Raw genomic sequence first — 23031 nt, forward strand, 5'->3', positions numbered from 1 at the left:
AAACTGCTTTAGAATAGTTAACCAAGGTTTACATCATCTATATATCATAAAATTAAGGAAACTGCAATCACTTTATGACTTCTGCTATCATTACTTCTTTAATGCAATACAAGAAATGAATGCTCTATCTAAGCTCCTTAAATGAAATGTAACAATTCCTTGGGTAAAATTCGTCCATATCATTAACATGGAACTGGGAAATTGTTTTTCTTTGAAATTTCAGTACATCTTTTAGAACTTCAAGCATGAGACACTTTGACATTTCTTTGGTGTTTGTGGGTTTTTTTGGTTGTTTCTGTTGAAACGTCACTTGCTATTCTGTATGTGAGCCTTGTTCTGAGTAGATTGATAGCAAAAGAGGGAATTGTGCTCATTGCTAATGTTTTAGATAAAACCTTTGTGTCAGCTAGAAACTTACAGGAACAAATCTCTGACCTACTATTTTGAGAAGCCCCTGGGTGAATGAGAGGCATATTAGTAGAGCGCTACAGTGGAATAATTTTTTTTAGATTTTTAACTTGATATTTCAGGTGTTAGAAAAGATTAATGCTGCACACATCTATCTTACCCTCTCATATCTGCCAGTTGAAGTATGTCCTTTGATGAACTGCCTCTCTATCTGTAATGCAATTTAAGTGAAATTGTAAAGTGAGTACAGTTCTGGCTAGTCTACATTTATAAAATCTAGACCATGGATGAAAGTTTTTAAAACAACTGTAAAGTAGCACAACAACTTTTCTGCAGGCTAACAATTTCCTAGTAGTAAACAACTTATGGGGAAGCCAGTAAGTTGGTTTTATGAGGTGTCTGACAAGTAAAAATGCCTCTTATACTGAGAGAGTAGCTATTCAGGTTGTGCTTGCTCAATATGGTGATACTGTAGCATTTTTTGTAATGAAGATCATACTGACTATTGTTGATATATTTCTAAATGTATTAATATTTTAGAAAGCTTATCTACGTCACAGTTTTAGAAAAACAATTAATGCCAGTAAACATGGAGTATTGTACTTTCTGATGTTTTCTTGCCTGCCCTAACTTACTTTCAGCCAGCAGCAGAACCTATTTTGGAGTAAATACTAACTGTAATAGTAATTCCTATAACACTATAATAATCTCTCCAATCTTCCTCATTTCCGTTTCTATAAACCTATCTAGCTGTTCAGTGGAATGGTTTTCAGCTGGAAGAAGTTGTTCATATAACATAGAAGTGCTTAACATAAGTGTCTGGTTTGAAAATCTGAAAAAAATCTATTAAGAAGACTTGTATCGAGTTGAGCCTAGAACTGTTGTACCGTTAGGAAGATTTACTCTTCTGTGGTTTTGTATTATTCAAATAAAGATTAGAAATGTGTTTTTGAATGGTTGCCAGTCCTGAACTTGAGCATGTTTGGTAGCATGTTTGATACTGTGTGTTTTAAGAACAAGCACACAAGAAAAATGTGCTGGCATCTCTACTCTGAATTCAGTGACATAGAATTTCAAGTTGGATGGATTAATTTGGGGCATCTAAAGTGGTTTAATTCTTGTATTTGTGATCCTCTGAACTGCACTTAACTGAACCTATACCATGTCATCTAGCGTGTTTTCCTTTTTCATGAAGTGGCCACACTTAATACAGTTGGGTTAATTTATATTGACAAAATGATGACTGATACCTGTCCTCCTTCCCTCACAGTTCATAAAATAATCTTCTTTAAAAGTGATTGAATAGATGACTAGTTTAATGTTACTAGTCATCACCCTTTAGTTGCTTTTGCCTAGACCGAGAGCGTTAAAGCAGTGTGAAAGGCATTGAAGACAGATTAGGTAAAAAATTAAATACAGGTATGTTCAGTTGTCAAAACTGAGAGTCATTGCAAGCAAAGTTTACTGCAGTGTTGAAGCAGTATAGCAATTAGTGATACATCTGTATCCTTTCTTCTCATTGTATAATTTCTTCACCGAGCTCCATATGTCACATAGCTGACAAATGGCTATTACTTTCTTTTGTGAAATCAGTTATATATTATTTAAGTGATACTGTGTATGCTGTACTTGTTCTACAACTTTGTATTATAGAGAGTTTTCTGCTAGGAACTTAAACATAATTTGTAAATAGTTGAAAGTAAGAATGGGATATTTCAGTAGAACTGTTACCTTAAAAGTAGTGAATAAATGACAATCTATTTTTCTAGGGTTTTCTAATAATCAAACTTTCCCTTTTTAAAAAAGTCTCAGAAATTGTTATGAAAAGCCAGTCCCTGTTCAAAATAGAGTAGATGAGAAAAAGTGGAAAATTGATAGATAAAAATGTAGTAAAAGATAGATTAAAATGGTGGAGTGTTTTTGTTTTCTTAACTCATGCAAATATAGATACTGAAACGCACATAAAGAACTTTTGATAACAGATGATGAAAATGTTTTAGTGCACAGCCAGGTACCCAGCAGGTTGCTGGTTTGTCTGTAAAATTATTTGTGTGCCTTCATTTTATGCATATTCGCTTCTTTGGCTTTTGTGACCAAGCCCAAAAACTTTAGATAATTCGTCCATAATATTCACCATAAATTATGACATTTAGAAGTTATAAAAGTAAAAGGACAGCTGCACCTTTTTAAATATCAATATAATGCAGATGAGAGACTTGGGATTAAGAGGGAGGTAAGCAAATGTTACGAAATTTGGAAGTGCAATATTTGGTTACAGACAAATTTAATACAAAAAACCCATATGAATATAAAAAGTTATCTGGGACAGTTGGAAGGAAATGTAGACTTAAATATAGGTATCCAGAGTTGCAAAGTATCTTTATTCATATAATTCACAGAGTTTATATACTTAATAATGATGAAGGAATGGGATGGCAAAAATTGATTGAATTAATGGAACTCTGTTTCAACATAACATTTCTGATTTACATTGTAAACACAAATGGTGGTGTCCAGCAAGATGAAAGGGAACCAAATCTAGAGCTGATAACCGAATCTAAAATTCATAGAAGTTTTAACACACATAAAAGAAATACGTTGTCACTTAACAAGCTCTATAAGAGAGAGACAAGTATTAGACTTCTACTTAGTTTGCCTTAGAAAGCTATTGGTAAGGGAGCTGGCTATGCTGTGTGCTGGCAGACAAATGTAAGAATCTTTTTACTCTTTCCAACTGATTTAGCAGTCAGGTCTTCATTAGAGACTTCCACTGAATAACCCCATTGTAGGTCCAAGTACTGTAGCTTTTGCACAAAAGTTCAATGATATACATATCTCTGCAAACTAAGGTATGCAGAATATTTCTTTGTGATGGATTCTGAGTTGCAATTGCAATACCCATTTCATGTAAACTCTGTATTGCAAACTCTGTGTAAGTTAAAGACCTCTCAGTTTCCGTAAGTGTCACCTGCCATCGAAGATGAACACCTTTGTTGGAGGTACCAGCATACCCCTATGTCAGCTATTTCTGCAGTGGGTTTGTGTGCAGCTCTGGTTTTGAGAGCCTGTTTCTGTGAAAATGAGCCTTGTGGAAAGCGATCTTTTTTCGGGGGGGATTTGTTTTTTTGGTGGGAGAGGGGAGATGATTTGGCATTGGCTTGCAGGTTTATATTGGGGGGTGGGCGTGTTTATTATTGGCATAGTTTGCTCTGAAATTACAGGCTGTTGGCAGACAGAGCTCTGAAAACATGGCAAGAAGCAGAATGTGGGCAACAGTTTTAGAGGAAAGGGCAAAATGAAAAAGGAAGCAAGTTTTCATTTGTTCTGCTATGGAACAGCTTGAATTTACAAAGAAATATTAAAAATTCTAATTACTGTTTTATAAACTTCAGGGGAGCATTGATTTGCATAATTAATTAAACAGTTTATGTAGGTTGTCAACACATGATAGGTTTTTACATCAACCTTTATTCCTTTTGTGTTTTAATGAGTTTATTAGCTTAGTCAGGCCTGTGAACTGTTACTAACACATGTGCCCGTGCATGTAAAATTGACTTACCGAGCATTTTTACTTTACCCTGTAGTTCTCTAACTGGCACAGCACCTGTTATAAGAAAAAATAAACAACGCCATAGCCAGCAATTAATTCATTAACAGTAACAATTATTAGGCCATCTTTTATTTTGCAAAAAAATGAATTGTATTTGCCAAGGAAAAATAAAATGATAAATTAGCAGCCGACAGCTTAATGCAGGAAAGAACTAGTTTCTGCCACTGGCAATGAGCTGGTCTTTTGGTGGAAAATTACAAACTGGGAAGCTTTCCTTTGTGTTGCTATGCCACTCCCTTCTCATTTTGTCATCTATAATGTTCTCCTATCTCTGTTGTCTTGCTTAGCGCTTTTTTTTTTTTTGCATCACCAGTCATTTGAGCATATCATACTGTCCCGTATCAGATACCATATGCTTTGTGCCAGATCTCTGAATATCCCAGATTAATAGCATGCATGTTAATCTGCAAAAGCAGCTACCTGTGACTCTGATCAGAGCTCAGTTTAGTCAGTCAGTGAATTTCAGTGCCAGCACTGTGCTTTGTTTTGTGTGAATGTGGAGGAAGATATGATCTATGGCCCAATTACCCTAATAGCCTGGTAAAGCCTTTTTGGCCTTATTGAGGTTGTCTGATTTTGGTTTTGAGAGTTTTGAAGGTTTTGGGGTTAACTGTAGTTGTGTAAATTATATTAGTCGTACTGTACAATAACATTAGGGTAAGGGAGTTTGTGCTAAAAGCAAAGCAGCTCTATTAGAACACCAGATTGTACAACTTTCCACTCAATAAATACCTGCTATTTGTTGCATGAAGATGAAAATCCTGTATTTTGCTTGCAGACAGATAGTTTATGCAACATGTCACTTGCGATTCCAATTTATGGATGCTTGGCTTCAGATCACGGCTGGATATAACTTTTCTGATGAAATGAAAGTGAAGGTTATATTGTATGATTGTCATAGCAAACCTCTGCTATAGGCAGCAATACTCTGATACAGTGAAAGCGCGCTTCTCCAAAAATTTCCAGTATTGTCAAAATATGCAACATTTAAAACAGAAAATCGGAAGGGGGTGTTGTAATGTTGTGAAAGTCAAACTCTACTTAAGGAAATGCTTTTAAGTCTGTCCCTTAACTTTAGGAGCCTGTTTTTCAAGAGAGTATATAATAGCTCAATGACTTAAATCTTTTAAGCTGAGCAATTTAAAGCTACACAAGGGATTTATTTTTTTTCTTGGATATTAATAATTCTTCATCTTTATATACTGTACTTTTGAACTCGGATGTCTGCCCATCCCTGAAAACTAACCACCCTTCTGCTCAAAAAAAGTGTGCCTGTGGGGTTTGGGGCACCGAACAGAACACTTCTAACAACATCCATGCTAAATGAATGCATCCAAAGAAGTCACGGACACAGCTCACTAGCTCTCTTTCTGGAGGCACAGTAGGACAAGAAGAATGGGGCGTTATTAACTGTTAATGGGAAGGTATCTGGGATTGCCTCCTGGTGTTGTGTATGGTCGCAGTGGCTGCAGCCAGGAATATTTTCGATGACAGGCTTTTCTTTTGAATAGAAAGGGTATAACTAAAAAGAGTTTAGTAGGAACAGAAGTCAGAACCTGGACAAGACATGCTGGAAGGCAGAGAAAAGGCCTAGCTGTCATCAGTGGTATGTGTGGAGGCAACAATGGTGAGAAATGGAGGGGCTGTGGAACATGCTTGCTCTTTATGGCAAGTTAACAGCTGCCTGACTGTATGGCTTCTCAGAAAGCTGAGAAACAAGCTTTTAAAAATATGAAAAAATAATTCCATGCAAGTAATCGTGGCATATTTTGTGACAAATCACTGGGTTTGTATTTGATGGTGGGAGGTTTTGTTTTCATTTTTTGTTGTCGTTCCCCGTGCTGTGATAATAAGGGACATTGAGAGTATTCAGAATTGTTTATGTGATTAGAATCTGCCTCTGTGGCAGAAAGGAGAGAGCGGGGAAAAAAAAGTGAGAGGAGAAAGGTGTAAGCAGGAGCATCCCTGTGTCTACAGGTATTACTGTACTAAAACTGGGGTTTACAAGTACCCAACAGCTGCTGAGTGATGTTAATGGGCTGGAAGGAAATGCTGTGCTTATGAGACTAGACTGCTTTTGGAACTGATGCTAGCTTGACTGTCTCACTGGCATTATGTTGTACAGCATAAATATCTATCATAGGAGAGCTGTTATGATGCCACTTTCTGCTACCTACGTAAGGTTGTCCCATGTTTGGAAGTTTATGCAATAGGAAGAACTTCAGAAATCACCTTCTATACAGTAGGATAGACTGTAACAAGTGTTGAGAATTAAAAAGGAATGGGATAAAGGTGTACAGAAATCTGTTGCCTTGACAGAATACTAAATTGAATTAATTCAGTTGAAAAATTAAGGGTAATTAGCTTAACAGATGAAAACAATTTGTTAGTGCTGTAGTATGTGTGCATCAATATTTACACCAGTGCACTTAAGCTGCCTTCAATATACAATAGTCCTCTGGAGAACACTAGTCTTTTGGTAGACTAGAGAGATCAGCTTCCTTTTGGAACAGCTGAGAAAGAAAGTAAAACTAAGCAGTGAAAATTGAGTTTGAAGTGTACTTATTCCAATAGAAGGCATAAGGAGCTGCATTATCTTTTCATAACTATATTTCGTTTATCATATTGCCAAGAACTTTGAGAGATGACCAATGTTATTCCTATATCATGAGCAAAATCTGAGTGTGGTGTTACAACTTTCTGAAGCTAACTGCTTGGTATTGTTAATAAAAAAAAAATGTCGGGTAATTGGAAAATAAATGCTAAGAAAAGTTCTTGGATAAGGATAAGAATTGGTACTTGATTTGGTTCTGAAATATTTGAAATCATTGTCTTTTTTAAGAACAAACCGTGTGTCTGGAACTGTAATGAAAACAGCAATTAAACAAGCATATGCTTTTGCAAATGGAATTTTATTATTCTTCCCCCCTCTGACCTCCTTCCTACATTTACCCAAAATACAGCACTGCCAGAGAAGTTTGTGGTGAAAAGCATTGTTGTATCAGCAGGGAGAGGCTCACCAAAGTAAGTTACCGATCAGCTGAAAGTGCTAGTCGAGGTCTTGCCATCTTTTGAAGTAGCTGGAGACTGTGGAACCTGGAAGTGGCTTGCAAGGAGCAATCTGTGCCTGAAATGTAAAATGACCCTTCTGTGAGGGATTATGCATACAGACTCGTCTTGCCACAGAAGAACACTCTTGGTGTTTACCATTCATGTCTCCTTGAAGTATCTGTCCTTGTGGATGTCATGGATTGAAGGGAGACTGCTGAGAACAAGAGAACCCTATCTGCTAGACCAGTCCAGGTTTTTCTCAACCTGGGAAGGATTAATGAGCTGTTAGTAATAAGGCTTCTTGGTGACCCTATCAATTACAGTGTGATTCTTGCAGTAGATGCAAATCCTCTTTCTAAGTATCACAAATGAATTGGTGTTATCCAAGTCATCACAAATGTAGTTGCTGACACCCTAGGTATTTGAAACCTGTAAATGTGAGAGCGCTAACATTGCTATCTTGAAAACTCTTCTCAGGTCAGGTGTGCTCTTAGTAACCATGGTGTTGGCAGGTATTTGCGATGCTAGACCTGACTCACATAGACATTATGTGTTAGAAAGTAACTGTGAATCCCATACCTATATAGGTTTATAGCTGAGCAGTTATACCTAAAGCACATAACCTTACCATCTGGGAAACCTTTTGCTGCAGTCAAGCAATTATGCAAAGGTAAAGATAGATCTTTTCTACTTCCCTAAAGAATTTTTTGGTGGCCTCACCCCTGCTTAGTGAAACATCCCGGAATCCAGCAGCAACCTCAGCTGTACTGTTCGTATCACTGAAAGGGTAAGCAAATCTTTACAGAAGTAGTTTAATGCAACAGTTAACTTTAGCATATTACCACTTCATGTGCAATACATCAGAAAAATCAAGAGACTGACCCTCATATAGGGTTAAAAATTAAGTCTCTTTATTCAAAGCTGAAAAAACAATACATCACTATATTTAAAAGGAGATTTTTAAAAAAGTAAAAGACCAAACAGAAAATGAAACAAATCAAATTTCAAGATGTCTGTATTGACTAGACATCTAACTAAACATAGGATTTACATTTTTATACTTGGTATATTGAGCTATAAAATGCCCCTTTATTTTCCTCTGTAATGTACGCACACAGATGTTGTTTGAATTTTATTAAACTTGGACTACTTTCTGGTCAAAATAAAGTACTGTCACTCTAACAAGTACAATTTAAAAGATATCCGAGCATGAGTTGGAATACACTGATGGGAATCCGTAATACTATGTTTTCTGTTCATCACTATCTGTTCTCAATTTTGATTATTTAATGTTATGATTTCTGTTACAGGGCATTCATTCTCAAATTAGAGTATAGGCTTTTGCCTTCAGCTCCTTCATGAACCTTGCAATAACAGTTTCATTACTGAAGGCATTCTGACTTGACAGAATGGCTTTACCAATGGGAAAAGAAAGGGTTGCCCTGAGGTTGAGGACAGTTCAGCGCTAAGAATAATGACCATATTGAAGGCATCTGCAGCTTATCTCAAAATGCATTTCATTTGCTGGAGCATAAGAATATTGTCACGTTGTGAGAAAAGGAGAAGTGGGAAGAACTTGAAATAATTTAAATTGTATGCTTTACCTAGACAGAATTAATTGGAAATATGGCTGCTGTGGGAGAAAGTTAGGAATACCCCCACGTCCAAATGCTGCACACACTCAGGCAACTCAAATACAGCTCAGCTGTAAAAATGAAAATTTCAGTCATGCAATGTTAATATGAAAACAAATTTTTACATTTCGCGTACTTCCTGGAAATGGTTGTAATAGATAAGCAGTTTCATTTTTGAGTACTTGTGGAGTCAGAATACGAAGGTTGTGTTTCCTCAAGCTCTGTATTGGTCAATCTTTCCTGGCTTGCCTACCCTATGAAGGGCTTGCTGGGTGTGCATCGTGCTAATAGCTATAGGCTGCATCCCTTTCTCCTCTGAACATGCAAAGAATTTTTGAGATGGGAAACAATTGGCATCCTGTACTTAGCAAGTTTTGTTCTCTGTGTGTCAACTTAAATGTTTTTGTCATACTTGTATGAAGTGTTGTTCTGAAGATACCTGAAGCAGATTTGGAAATAAATCAGTGTATTTGCTCTGAGTATTCTTGAAATACTAGAAGTTTATTTATTCATGTATTAAATTAAATACATTCTAGTTTTGTATCTCCTACTATGCATCTCAGCTTTGATTTACATGTCTTTGACCTTAAAATCGAATTATGGTAAAATTATATTAAAATTTTTCATGTGGAATACTCAAATCTGATCTCATAAATAGGGAAAAAAAATCCAAACCTGAGTAAACATTGGGGTTTATGTTGGCCATTGGCTTTTATCTCAAACATCAGCTGTTTACCTTCCACTTGAAAAAGCATTATTATATTGCAGTGATACTTTAAACAACTTGACAAGATGCTTGAACAATTACCTTACAGTTACCACCTTCAGCTATTGTAATTAATGAACTATGGAAAAGATGCACATTAGGAGCTGAAAAAATGGAAAAGATATAGTGCATACACATTTCACTGTATTTCTTTCTCTCTTAGTGTTAAAAATTTGGTTTGAATTATTTTTTTGAATTTCAAAGTTGATGATACCGATTAGGTGATCTTGGGAATCTCATTGGCATTTAGCTATTCTTAGCTAGTACTCCAGATCTATTACTTTCACAACTTCATTGAGTAGTATAATGGAGTTGTTAATTAACTTTTACATCTTTGGATGGTATGTCTCATGAGTAAAGTATTCAGCATGAAAACCTGTAGTCGGGTAAGGTAGGGTAGCAGTTGAAGTCCATCACTTTGGACCTCTTGCAAACAGTGCATCTAAACCCATCAAATTTTCTTTCCTGCAGTGTTCTTTGTTATTATGTGTCAAGAGTACAGGCCTAAGATGTTATATAGTAGTCTTTTCCATGCGCTAATCAGCTGGGGTTCGCCTTAGTAACAACATCAAGGGTTCCTGCCAAACATTATTTGTCTGTTATTTAGAAACTTTCTTTTAATTTACAATTGAAATTTATTCATGATCTTTTTCATTCTTGACTGTTGTTTCAGTGTTATCCTTACTTTAAATAACTCACTATCTTCTCGTTGTACGCAGAAAGGCTAGCAGCTTTCAGTTTTCAAAGTTAAATGCAGTTTAATACGGTGTGACAAGCTTTTGAATGAACATTCTAGTAGTCTTTCCAAAGATGGTAGTCTGTTACAGTCAGGGTTGTCTTAATTGCAACATTTGAGTTCACCTAAGCAGACTTGAGAAATCTCTTTCCCCTTTCCTGAGTGCAGACTTTCAAGTATGCTTGTAATCACCAAGCAAAACAGTAACATCCTTAAAGAACAGGCAGTAGCATTGTGCATGCTACGGGTTACCTTTTATGCATCTTAAAGAAAGTAACTTCAGAAAAACTTTTACATTATTTTGCCATATAATGGTTTGGTTTGTCCTTCCCCTCCCCCACCAGCTTGTGGTTTAACCCCAGCCATCAGCTAAGTATTACTCCACTGCGCACTCAGTCCTCCCCCAGGGAGGCAGGGGAGGGGGGAAGGTAAAGCTCACAGGTTGAGATAAAAACAGTTTAATGATTAAAATGAAGTACAGTACAATAATAATAATAATTTTCATGGAAAGTGAAATAACAAGAAGATAAATAAAACTCGGGGTGAGGGGAATGGGGGACACAGACAAACCCCAAACCAACCAAGTGATGCATAGTACAGTTGTTCGCCACCTGCTGATGGATGTTCAGCTGGTCCCTGAGTAGCAATCTCCTCCACCTCACCTGGCTCAGTTTATATACCAAGTGTGGTGTCCCATGGTATGGAATACCCCTTTGACTAGTTCAGGTCAGCTGTCCAGGCTGTGTCCCCTCCCAGTTTCTTGTGCCCTTCCATCTTTCTTGCTGGCAGGGCCTGAGAAGCTGAAAAGTCCTTGACTTAGCACGAACACTGCTTAGCAACAACTAAAAATGTCAGTTCTCATCCTAAATCCAAAACACAGCACTGCAACAGCTACTAGGAAGAAAATTAACTGTCCCAGCCAAAACAAGGACATCCCTCCTATTTGCAAATCATGGGCAAGCCTGCGATCTGCTAACATTATTCCAAATACATTACCAACAGTATAAATGAGTAGCTCTTTTCCTGTTCATTCACTGGTACCAAATTTGACATAAAGGTAAGAAATAAAGGTTGGTAGTATAAGGAAAACTGTGAGATAGCCATAGCAGCAAAGTATTATGGTCACTTGTAAAATAATTTTAAACCTACACTTCTGGTAGTAAAACACTGTGTATTGGCCTGTAAAAGCTCTTACAGTCAGATATCAGGTATACAAAGTAGCTTCTAATAATTTCTGTGGAAGACAGCTGGGAAAATGTTGATTTGGTTGCTAACTATATGCAATTTTTTCCATATGCGTTTTGCTGGTGTCCTGTCTAGACTGCTTCTTATGTGTAGCATTCCCAGTGAGTGTTTAATTTTCAAATCTTAACAAGGCCTAGGGAAAGAAAAATCCTGTAACGAGTTTAGCAAATGAATGCCTTCAAAGCTTTGTATGTGAAGAACAAAGGCTTTTCCTGTCCTATTAATTTGGTAACTCTGACAAAATCAGAAATATTTAAAGAGTTGTAATAGCTATTTTGACCTTGCTTCAGACATAGAGTAAAATAGAAAATAATTTAAGTTTCCATTAAGGCTCTGGTGTATTCTATTTCTGTCAAAACAAAAAAAACCAAAACAACTGTATAGAGTACTAAAGGAGCTGCAATTCATTTGTATTCATTTAATCTTGATGGTTTTCTGAGATAACACAATACATAATTTGACATTTGTTTCTGATGATTCTTTCCTGGCTAATGGCAAGCAGTTCCACAATCATCTGTAATTATTTAATTTATTTATCTTGCATAAATGAAGACCCTGTTGTCAAAAGCATCTATTTTGTTTAGTGTTGCATGTATTTATGCAGATTATTTTTTTTTGTGGAGTCAAAAATCAGAAGTGTACTTGTGCGTGTTTGTTCATTGCTCTGTGCATCTTGCATGTCTCACAGGAAGCATTAGTGATGTATGGAATTGTCTAGTTACAAATATTCTTGTACAACAATTATAATTTTGATTAGCTTGAAAAGAAATATTTTGGTTTTCTCCAAAATCACTATCCAGACATTTCAGTCAACTTTGGGGGATTTTCTGTATGTGCTGTTTTTCCAAGTTCAGTTCATGCATCTTTCGGGCAGATGGGCAATTTTATGAAGCTTATAAATGGCTGAACGCTTTAATGGATCTGTCATGCACAGCTTGTTTTTTAAATATTACTGATTCATGAGCAAAACATTAGTAACTTGCATCTAGTAATTATAAAGGATTTATTTTAATAGGACTGGGTCAAATCAGGCTTTTTAAATTCAAATAAGTTCTACATACAGTGGAAGATTTTGGTGAAGGAGAGTGCCAGAAGCAAGATGGTTTGGTACGCACCATGAGTTTTTGCAAACTCCTCTCTGCATTCCCAAGTCACAGATATAAAATATTTTTACCAGGGGTCGTGATTTTTTTTCTCTTTATATCCTGTTGTATGATAATGTATTGTGAGAGTACGTGCTTCAGTTTTTTCAGCTTTGTAGGGCTGCTGCATAATTCCACCAAGACACAGACAGCACACGGAGGCAAACAAATCTGTTGATTTCCTTTATGGCCAGTGACTTAGCAACTTTTGTTCACCTGATGTAGAAACCCCCATAATAACTGCCCTCCCTTGCCTTCCCTGTGCACTAATTCAAGAAATAAGCCTTGGGACAAATGCATCAAACTTGAAATGGAGTTAATAATGAGAATAAAATGCATTCATCTGTCTAAATATATATATATATTAAAGTAGAAAATGTTTATGAAAAGCTAATATATAATGTAAAGTTTATATGAAGGTAGTATCTCTAGTCTATTGGCATTATTTTGTTCCATAATATAACACTGGCTGGAGAGGCAATCAGACCACCCAGGTTTGAGAAAGGCCAGACTCCTACAGTGTTTCAGCAAAGCAGAATGTGCTACACGATACAGAAAATCCTAACCATTTAGAACAGGAAATTGTTAGGGATTTTGCTTTTATATGATGGAGAGAACACTTCTAACCACACCTGTAAAACATACTGCAGCTAAGTGCATGGCGTTTAGGCATGCAGATTTCCAGAATCTGCTGATTCCTCGTTTTGGAAGCTTAAGTGTTGCTATTATCAGAGAGGTGTGTGGGGCTTTGGGGCCGGGGGTGTTTTGGTTTGTTCTGGGTTTGTAAGATTTGTAAGATGATTTCTCTTACTGCTAGGTCAGGATGCTTTTCCACAGTATTGTCTATCTCTGAAAAAAAATAATCAAAGGGAATGCATAATATTAATTGTAGGGGAAGTGCTGATTATTTACTAGGACCTAATAATCTTTAGTGGGTAGAAATCTCTCAACAAATCTGGAAAAGACTCTGGCTAAAGTTTCTTCTTCCCCTTTGTTTGAAGGGCAACATGCCTAATTTAGAAAACAGTTGACATTCTTTGTAAAAGTGCTGTTTGTGCACAGCTATAAAACTTTAGATATTAGCAGGATGGAAAATAGTTTACTGTTTTACTATGTTTCTGCATCATTTAATTACAAAGAGACCCAAATTAATAATTTTTAGATGTTTGCAGGTGTGGAGGTCTTTTAAAGAGAGCCCTCCCATGCTTCATGGATTTTCGTGATGTCCTCTGGCTATGCTGAGGGAAGTGGTTGACTGTTCAGTATCTTATTGTAAGAAATGTAGGATGTCATTGCTGATGCTTTTTCTTTAAGGATTTCGGAATGTTCTGATCAACTAATTAATTATCATTGCCTGTAGGGAATGCAGCCTGTACAATGGCTGGGTGAGGGAGTGTTTTATAACAGTGGGGAACGTTTCTCAGTATCATATGCATGCAGTAATCTTGAAGGCCAAAATACCATTACAGTTTTCTTTCTGACAGAAATGAAATTAGTTGTGTCTTCCATTTTAGAAGTCATATAACACATCATCTTTCAGATTGAAAATCAGTATTGATGGAGAAGGCAAGTTAAAGGAGAAATAATAAGACATAAGTTTTCTAACTTCCCATGATGTATATAAGTAGCAGCTGTTTCTGCTGCAGCTCCACAGACAAGCTGTGAGCAACATCCCTTTGCCTTTTGCAGCATTTTCTGTATTTGTGTTACAGTATTTCTAGTCAGAAAGGAAAGCCACTCACATCTAAGACAAATTTGTAACCTCACAGAGTTTCTTTGTTAAAATATACAGTTCTAAGGGAAAGCAGTGGTGCTTTAAAACATGTTACAAGTACAACTCAATCATTTAGATGATTATTTTAAACAATTATTCAAGTATCTTAGTCCCATAGTCTGTTCCACAAAGTAGTTCCAGGTGTATGAGAAGAGATACTGTGTACAAACAAAAAAATGATACTGAAGTCAGTATCCTTTAGCACTGAAAAATAATTCAGAACAGATATTAGTCTTGTTCTTGAGTTGTTTACCTATGGCAATTTATAGAATCACAGAATCATTTAGGTTGGAAAAGAACTCTGAAATTATCAAGGCCAATTATTAACCCAGGGCTGCCGAGTCCATCACTAAACCATGTCCCTAAGCACCGCATCCGCATGCTTTTTTAAACACCTCCAGAGATGGTGATTGCACCACCTCCCTGGGCAGCCTGTTCCAATGCTTGACCACCTTTCACTGAAGAAGTTTTTCCTAATATCCAATCAAAACCTCCCTTGGCACAACTTGAGGCCGTTTCCTCTTGTCCTGTCACTTGTTATCTGGGAGAAGAGACCGACCCCCACCAGCCTACAGCCTCTGTCAGGCAGCTGTAGGGAGCAATAAGGTCCCCCCTGAGCCTCCTCCTCTCCAGGCTGAACAGCCCTAGTTCCCTCAGCTGCTCCTTATAAGACTTTCATTTTTAATTGAAGAAAGTGATGGTAGATGATACTAATGAATGGGAAAATTAAAGTAATCCAAACTTATATTTGAGTGTAAAACTATTACTGTCCTCAAATATATTTGAAAACACTAACCGAAGTGCGTGCTTCTTATCTGCAAACCTCCTTCTTCTGGTTTTTTGTTGGCAGTTTGATATTAATTTTATGAAAGAGATTTTGTGCTACAAACTGTCATAATACATGAACACGACATTGAAGTGTACTGCAGGACAAATTAAAATATGTGCATCTATTCAGTGTTATTAACAGGACCTTAAATATCCTCTTTTGATGTAATCCCTGGTTTGTTTGGGTTTTTTCTTTGGAGGAAAGTTAAACATGTTTTTAACCAGTGAGTGACAATCTGGATGCCAGCTGTGAATGTGAAGGCATGAATTGTAATATAGATTGACAGTGCCAGTTATGCTGGACCCCTTTATTTTTTTAATGTTTACTCCTGTAGTAAAGTTGATTAAATTTTGAAGTAAATCATGACTATTACTTCTGAACTGAATAGAATATTTCTGTAGAGTTTTGTCAGTTTTGCTAGTTGAAGTAATTTTAACTGAATTTAGAGCTTCAACAAGTACTGTGAGCTCATTTCTTCTTACCCTTTCTCATGTCTCCACCCTTTTTGTGTTTATTTTAGTTTTTTTAAGTGTTACCTATTTCAACTTTTTTTCTTTCTTGGAGTGGGCAACTTATGCTTTACCTGCCAATTATATATTCTAAAATGGTATGACTTGGTTCTGAATAACAGTAAAATAACATTAATTATAAAAATGCAATTAAAAACAACTTTCCTTTGTTTCAGTGGGATAGAGTTTGGGAGCCCTTTGAAGATGTGTGAAACTGTAAACTGTATGCAAATACCAAATTGTAAACTTGCCCATTTGTTGGTCATCATATCATCTTCATTTTTTCATATGGACAATCACTTGTGTTCCTCTGTGCTATAGTGGTTTGTGTTTGTCCTTTTGGATACTTTCAGAATTTGTGTAAAGCTCAGTAGAAGAGATGGGCTTGTCCTAGTATAAAAAAATTACATTGACTGAAAAAGATCTGAGATGAAATGGCTTGTATCTCTTGTAGCATATCTAATTAAGCTGGCATGTACCAGGCTGAATTGTATCAGGCAACATGAGATAAAAAAATCAAACCTGTGATGCCCAAGAACTATTACTAAAGACTTCACCTCCCTCCACCCCAAGAAAAGAAAAACAAACCCCCAAATCAAACCAAAAAACCACCCAAAACCAAACCACTACCACGACCATATGCTATATTATGAAATCTTTGAAAAATTATGATGTTTTGTTTTCAGTCTGGTTTTACAATCATTTTTCTTTTTTACCATGTGGTGTTTCATTTCAGGATAGTCACCTCTGTTCTAACATTTTGCCTGCCTCATAGTCTCTCTGTGATGTGGCACTCCTGCATTACACAAGCAGCAGCGTGAGCTATGAGGCAAGTCACGGGTGCAGCGATCTAATGGCATACTAGTCTGTATGAAATAATGTTTAACTCTAAGTTGCCTGGCTAACCTCTCTGTCTGTTATAACTCATATTGCAGATGCACACATGTTTTTTTGATAATGCATCCTTGCAGAGTGTTTCTGTAAAGCCACTTAAATTTGTATGCCATCTTTTCATAAAAAGATAAATACAAGTGAGGTAGCAGAACCCTTCAAAGTTACATCCCCACAAGCATATGAGAGATAAGTAGTTGAGGAGAAGCAGAAATTGGTTTTTTCCTGTCTTCAGTGTTCTCCTTCAGGCTGCATTCTTTAGCATCACAGGAAACAGATTTTCTTGCTTCTTTTAGATTTTTGTCCAAAAAAGTGCCCCTGAAGCAGAAACCCCTTCATAGCTATGGAATAGGCTACAAAATCCCAGGGAACCTGAATGATTCCAGGTTTCAGTAGTCGAGGAGAAAGAATAGTGATGGATGGTGGTGCAGTTATTCTTGGAAAAATGTGTGTCAAAAGGGATCTTGATCAGTACAATCTGGAGGGAGCTGAGGGACAAGAATGAGAATCTGTTTTGCAGGAAATACAGAGGGGGATCATACCAAAAGGGGTGAATGGCAGAAAAGCTTGGACCAGTTGGACCAGAAACATAGTTCTGATAAAATTATTTTGAATTTGAGATGTATTTTCTTTTTTAGTTTCATCTTTCTGCATAAGGTTGCATTTTAAGATGGATCAGCAGTATTTATCTTTATTTCTCAGTATATTAATCAGGTATCTGTCAGATGTCTAAAAGCCAGTTCCCATTTGCTGTAAAGGTAAAAGCCAATTTTCTGATTATATGCAAATACAAATACATAACTGCAATTCTTCCTGTCTGCTTTAAATAGCTGGACAGAGCTTTGGAATTATAAGATTGTGCTAGTTTCTGATCAGTATGCAACATATAAATCTCATTGGTGTGACCCTCTAACATATTTGTGAGTTTAAATGGAATTATTTAAGTATTAAATGTAAATATAAACAGTCCAGTAGATTTAGTATTCTCGATCACAGGCATATTTCAAAAAAACAAGTCCAGAACTATGAGCAATTTTGGTTGTTTGACAGTAGCGCTCTCATTTATTTAACTGACCATTTTATTCAAACCATGTTGTGAGAAGTATATGATGCTTTCTAAATCATTCAAAGAGTAAAAATATTCCCATTGAATGTTCAAATACAACCTTGTGGATTGCTGCCAAATATATATTATTTTAACTCTGATGCTTTTAGAAATATTACACAGAATAAAACCTAGTGTTAGATTTATGGAAATTGTCCTTGAATTCAATTACTCTTCTATTGGTTTGTCAATGTATACAATAAAAAAGGTATTTAGTATGTCTGTTTTTCTGAAGGAATAAGCTGTTCTAAAATCACCAAAATGAGCATACCTTTCCTGTGACATGCCAATTCTTGTCTCAATGCCAACTCCCTTCAAATTAAAGAAATGCACTGTGTGAAGAAAAATGTTGAGGCTTTTATGAGCAACGCACTTGCTTTTGCCCAGCTTCATAAGAAATATTACTGAAAGAGTACTGAAATAGGCATTTTTGTTTTCTTTTGTATTTAAATAGAACTAAGTTGCTTCGGAACCAAAGTCAATATCTCTGACCAGTAGTTTACAGCTGCCTCACCATGTCTCATGAAGGCGATGGTTGGTTGGCTGGCACCCAGACCTGACCAAGCACAGCAAATGCAGAGGGAAATGGATTAACGTGACTGATAGTAATGACCTGCAAATCTGATTTTCCTTCTTTGTGTAAAACTCAGAAAGTGCAGGGCTAATTAAAATACTTAGATTAAGCCATGAGAAATCAGAGAGATGCAAAATGGCTTATTTCTGGGTCTCTGTTGAAGTAGCTCTGGGATGATATAAAATGCCATTCTTTGCTGTTTTTCTGCACGGCTTTTGGGAACTAGTAGTTGTCAAGGAGAATTGAAGTAGAGCGATTGATGTGTTAAGGTAAAAAGTCAGTGATGTAATCTTCATCCCAGAAGGCATGTTGTTCCTTGGTATATTGCCTGTTTTACAAGGAAAGGCTTAGAGTAGATTGATTATGTATAAGGAGGAGTAAGCTAGAATTAGCCAAGAGAGTATAGTGTTCACCTAGACAGTTTCTTTCTAAAATTGAACCAAAAAAGTCTATGCAAGTGATGATAATGAAAAGCAAATAACCTTAGGCTGAAACATACGTGAATAATTTGTTGTGTGGAAAAAAGAAGAAATAAGTTGTCTTTGTATTCATTGCAACAGGAACATGTGTTTCCAACTATACAAGGATCTGTCTATCCCTTCCGTGTTGCACGATTTTGTAGGGCAAACTATTGGATGTGATGGCATCTAGAGAGTAGTTTGAAAAACCATTAGGACAGTACTGTTGCTTTCATGTTGTGTATCTTTCTAACGAAAACTACAGTTTTATTTCTAACTTCATAATTCCTGTTAATTATAGCCTGTGGATATACAAAGTTGTCTAATCAGAGAATCGCGGGTAGAAGGGAGCTCTGGAGATCAGCTAGTCCAACCCCACTGCTAAAGCAGATTGACCTACAGCAGGTGGCACAGAGTTCTGTCCAGGTGGGGTTTGAATGTCTCTAAAGAAGGAGACACCACCACCTCCCTGGGCAGCCTGTTCCAGTGCTCTGTCACCCTAAGGGTAAAAAAGTTCTTCCCCCTGTTCAGATGGAACTTCTTGTGTTGTAGTTTGTGCCCGTTGCGCTTGTCCTGTCACAGAACACCACTGAAAAGAGCCTGGCCCCGTCCTCCTGACACTTGCCCTTAAGGTATCTGTAGACATTGGTAAGGTCTCCTCTTAGTCTTCCCTTCCTCAAAATAAACAGGCCCAGCTCTCTCAGCCTTTCCTCATAAGGTGGGTGCTTCAGGCCCCTAATCCTCTTTGTAGCCCTGCACTGGACCCCCTCCAGTAGTTCCCTGTCTCTCTGGAACTGGGGAGCCCAGAACTGGGCACAGGACTCACCAGGGCAGAGTAGAGGGGGAGGATACCGTCCCTCGACCCTCTGGCCCCGCTCCTCCTGATGCACCCCAGAATCCCCTTGGCCCTCTTGGCCACCAGGGCACACTGCTGGCTCATGGGCAGCTTGCTGTCCACCAGAACTCCAAGGTCCTTCTCCACAGAGCTGCATTCCAGCAGGTCAGCCCCAGCCTGTCCTGCAGGACCTTACACTTGCCTGTGCTGAGCTTCATGAGGTTCTAGCCTGTCCAGGTCTTGCTGAATGGCAGTGAAGCCTTGTGATTTTTGTCTTGTTTTTTGAGTTTGTAGTGCTAGGTGGCTGCCTTTCAAGATTTATTTGGGGAAGGGGGGAAGGCGAGGGGGAAGGCAACACAAAACCCCCCAAATGAAAATCTTTGTACCTAAAAAAACCTTAGGGAATAATACATCTTATTGATTCTTATGTTGATTATATTATTTCCTTCTGTGTCAGTGGGACTTCTGTTCCATAAAGCTGTCTTAATTTTATGCTGAAAGCTGGTGAGTGCTGCGTGCTTTTGAGAAATTGTACTTCCTTTCTGAGCAGTGCATCTAAGCACTGCCTTTTGCTGATTTAGGAAAGATCCAGTAGAGCAAAAATTAAACTACAAGACAAAATTAAGTATCATTAATTTATGGGAAACATATTTAGATTTTCTTTTGGATATTTAAAGTAATTCCTTTTCCGTTGAGCAATCTGGTATACAAGAAAATTATTTTTAATTGGAGCATGTCTTAGGAGAGAGGATTTTTTACCTTAATCCCATTTTGAGGTTTTAAGATTGTTTTTTTGTCATGAATTTCTTTTCTTCATATTGGACATCTGTGAGCATATTTAACTTCGAAGTCATTCTTGTCTGCCTGGTATTTTGATACCATGTAGTACACTTGCTTTGCCAGTGTCATAATCTAGTTTTATTTTTGTCTTTTTCCAATAATTTTACAACAGAGAAACCAACATCATCTTATCTAATTGAGCAGAATGAGCTCAGCCTCTTTAAAATTCCTGTTGCTTTGTGTGATGGTCTCATACCAGGGAAAGTATCTCACTACTTTGCCCAGAAGTACCTCTAGCCAACTGGAATACTAACCCAGCGGATAAGATTATGCATTTGAGAAGCTTCATGCCGAATGGGTATTACTGCTTTTGGTATCCAGCGATATTCCACAGGCGCAGAACATCTTATGTTAACATCTTATTGTTAACATAATATGAGCAGGGAAAAAGAGATTTGCTGTGGGAACGTTCTCAAATGGGCATCAAGATTTGCATACATTTATGCTTGTTTTGTGTTTTAAACTTCTACATGGTTCCCTGGTGCTCTGATCAGATCTCTTGCCTTGCTAGCAGATTATCACACAGCAATTGAAAACATTCGGCGTGCCATGCCTCAAAGCACATGTTAGCAACTCCAACATCTGAACAGTAAGAAAAATGTTTGTCGGCTGTGTGATGCAATGAAAACAAGATGTGTGTAAAGTGTGATGTACTCTGGTGATACAACACGAACAAGGTATAATAAGGAACGTTTAAATTGGTTTTGCACAATGTGTTGGAGAAGGTTAGTGTCTTCCCCTTATGCCTATGTTTTATTACTGTCAAATACCCACCATCTTGGGAATACGACTGTTACTTGAATGACTTACATTTCTCTGATCCTTTTGTTTTAATGGCCAGTGCAGTTTTAACTTCTGTTTTAACCTCAGTTCTGTAGAGGCTGCAAATGTTAGGAAAATTGGTTTTGGTGGGGATGCCTCAGGTGAGTCACTACAGGAACTAAGGCAGGGCATACTTTTTTCTTAAGCCTGCACTCAGCAGGCATCAGGGCAGATACCCTCCCTGCAGTTTGTAATACCATGAGTGTCACTGTACTGCTGTTATGGCAGCGTAAGTATCGTGTATTGGGAAAAAGTTAACCGTATAATTTTTTTTTATAAAACTGCCCACACTGAAGTGATAACAATCTTCTGAACAGGTTTCCTTAAGTGTTTAATGCAGGATAAACACTGAGGTGAATCGTTAGGCTTGTTGACCTTACATTGAAGTGGAACTTCAGCAGCTATGTAGAGCAAGTTGCTTCATTAACTTGGCAGACATTTGCATTATATTAGTAATCTGCAATTTCAGATTATGTCTAGCCTCAGGATAGAAGTCAGGCTTGAAAAGAATTTGATAAATCTTTAAAATAGTAGATTATGACTAAAGAGTTACAGTGGTAAAGTTATTTTGGTCATAGAACTGTAGTAGAGCACTGAAATTGGTTTTAATAGAATAAATTATTCAATTATCGGTTTAATTTTTCCATAAAGTAAATGTTACAAAGAGTGTCTCTTCAGGATATTAGTGAATACACCAATATAGCAGCATAGCATAAATTATAAAGTAAACAAATTAGAGGACTTTTATTTGGTGCACTTGATCCTTTAAACCAATCATCGCTGCCTCAACGTTTCCCTCACTCATTATGGAAATCTAACTCTGCTTGGGTTTTTTTCTGAAAAGCTGTGCATTGCAGGCAGAATATAAAACAAGGGTGGTGGAGATAGACAGGAAGGAGTTAACTGTGATAGGAAGAAGGGGACCAGTTACTCTGAATTTTCTCCTTTTTTCTAATGTCTCAACAAAGGCTTCAGCGCAGGCTCTTCTCACTTCTCTCCTCCTTGCCAGTACTTTCCTGGTTTTCTTTCCTGATGCTGAGACACAGCTTGGTCTGGGACTGTCTAGTGATGTGATAGACTCAAGCATTTTTTAGTAACAGACAGAAACTGCTCCCAGGGTGACAATAAATTATTTGGGTGTTTTCAGTGTTCCTAATTGCTGCTTTTACAGCCTTTCTGCTGGGTTGTCAGGTGTGATTTAAGCTGACTGTAGGTCATGACTGAAGCAAGAAAAGACAATGAAAATGTAAAGGACAAAAAGGCATAACGAATTCCTGACATTATCAGCGCTTAACTTTCCTCTCAGACCATTATGGGTACTTGAAACATCATCTTAACTTTTAAAGCACATACTTTCATGGGAATTAATTCTATTTAGTGTATGATGTTGTATGAAGTATACTGTAATTTGTAATGTGTTGCTATTTTAAACACTGAATGAGAAACTATATATGCATTTCTCATCCATCTGGCATCCACCAGACTTGTAGGCTGCAGATCAAGTATAAGTTCTGCATTAAATGTGGTCACACATCTGGAGTATGCTGCTAGACAGATGATTGTAAACCATCAATTTGCTTTGCAAGGTGAATGCTGACTTTAACTGTTCAGATACTGGAGTCTTTTGCTCTTAACTTTTAAGAAAGGAAGTGAAAATGGGTTATGTTCCCTGTGCAATTTCTAAACCTTTGTACTTCTATCCAAGTTTCTCCTCAGTTGGCGTGGTTTGGGTTTTTTTGGTGTTTTTTGAAATCTGTAATGATGTTATAATGTCACATGTGAAAATGAAATGCTAGGGGCTT

At 37.2% G+C, this 23031-nt stretch overlaps 1 protein-coding gene across 1 annotated transcript in view; it reads left to right on the plus strand.

Annotated features, from left to right (window-relative positions):
- GALNTL6 (polypeptide N-acetylgalactosaminyltransferase like 6) overlaps positions 1–23031 on the plus strand; it is a 485739-nt gene that overhangs the window by 215575 nt on the left and 247133 nt on the right. The gene's annotated exons all lie outside the window — the stretch shown is intronic.

The sequence above is a fragment of the Falco biarmicus genome, chromosome 1 (assembly GCF_023638135.1).
Source record: "Falco biarmicus isolate bFalBia1 chromosome 1, bFalBia1.pri, whole genome shotgun sequence".
NCBI classification, from domain to species: Eukaryota; Metazoa; Chordata; class Aves; order Falconiformes; family Falconidae; genus Falco; species Falco biarmicus.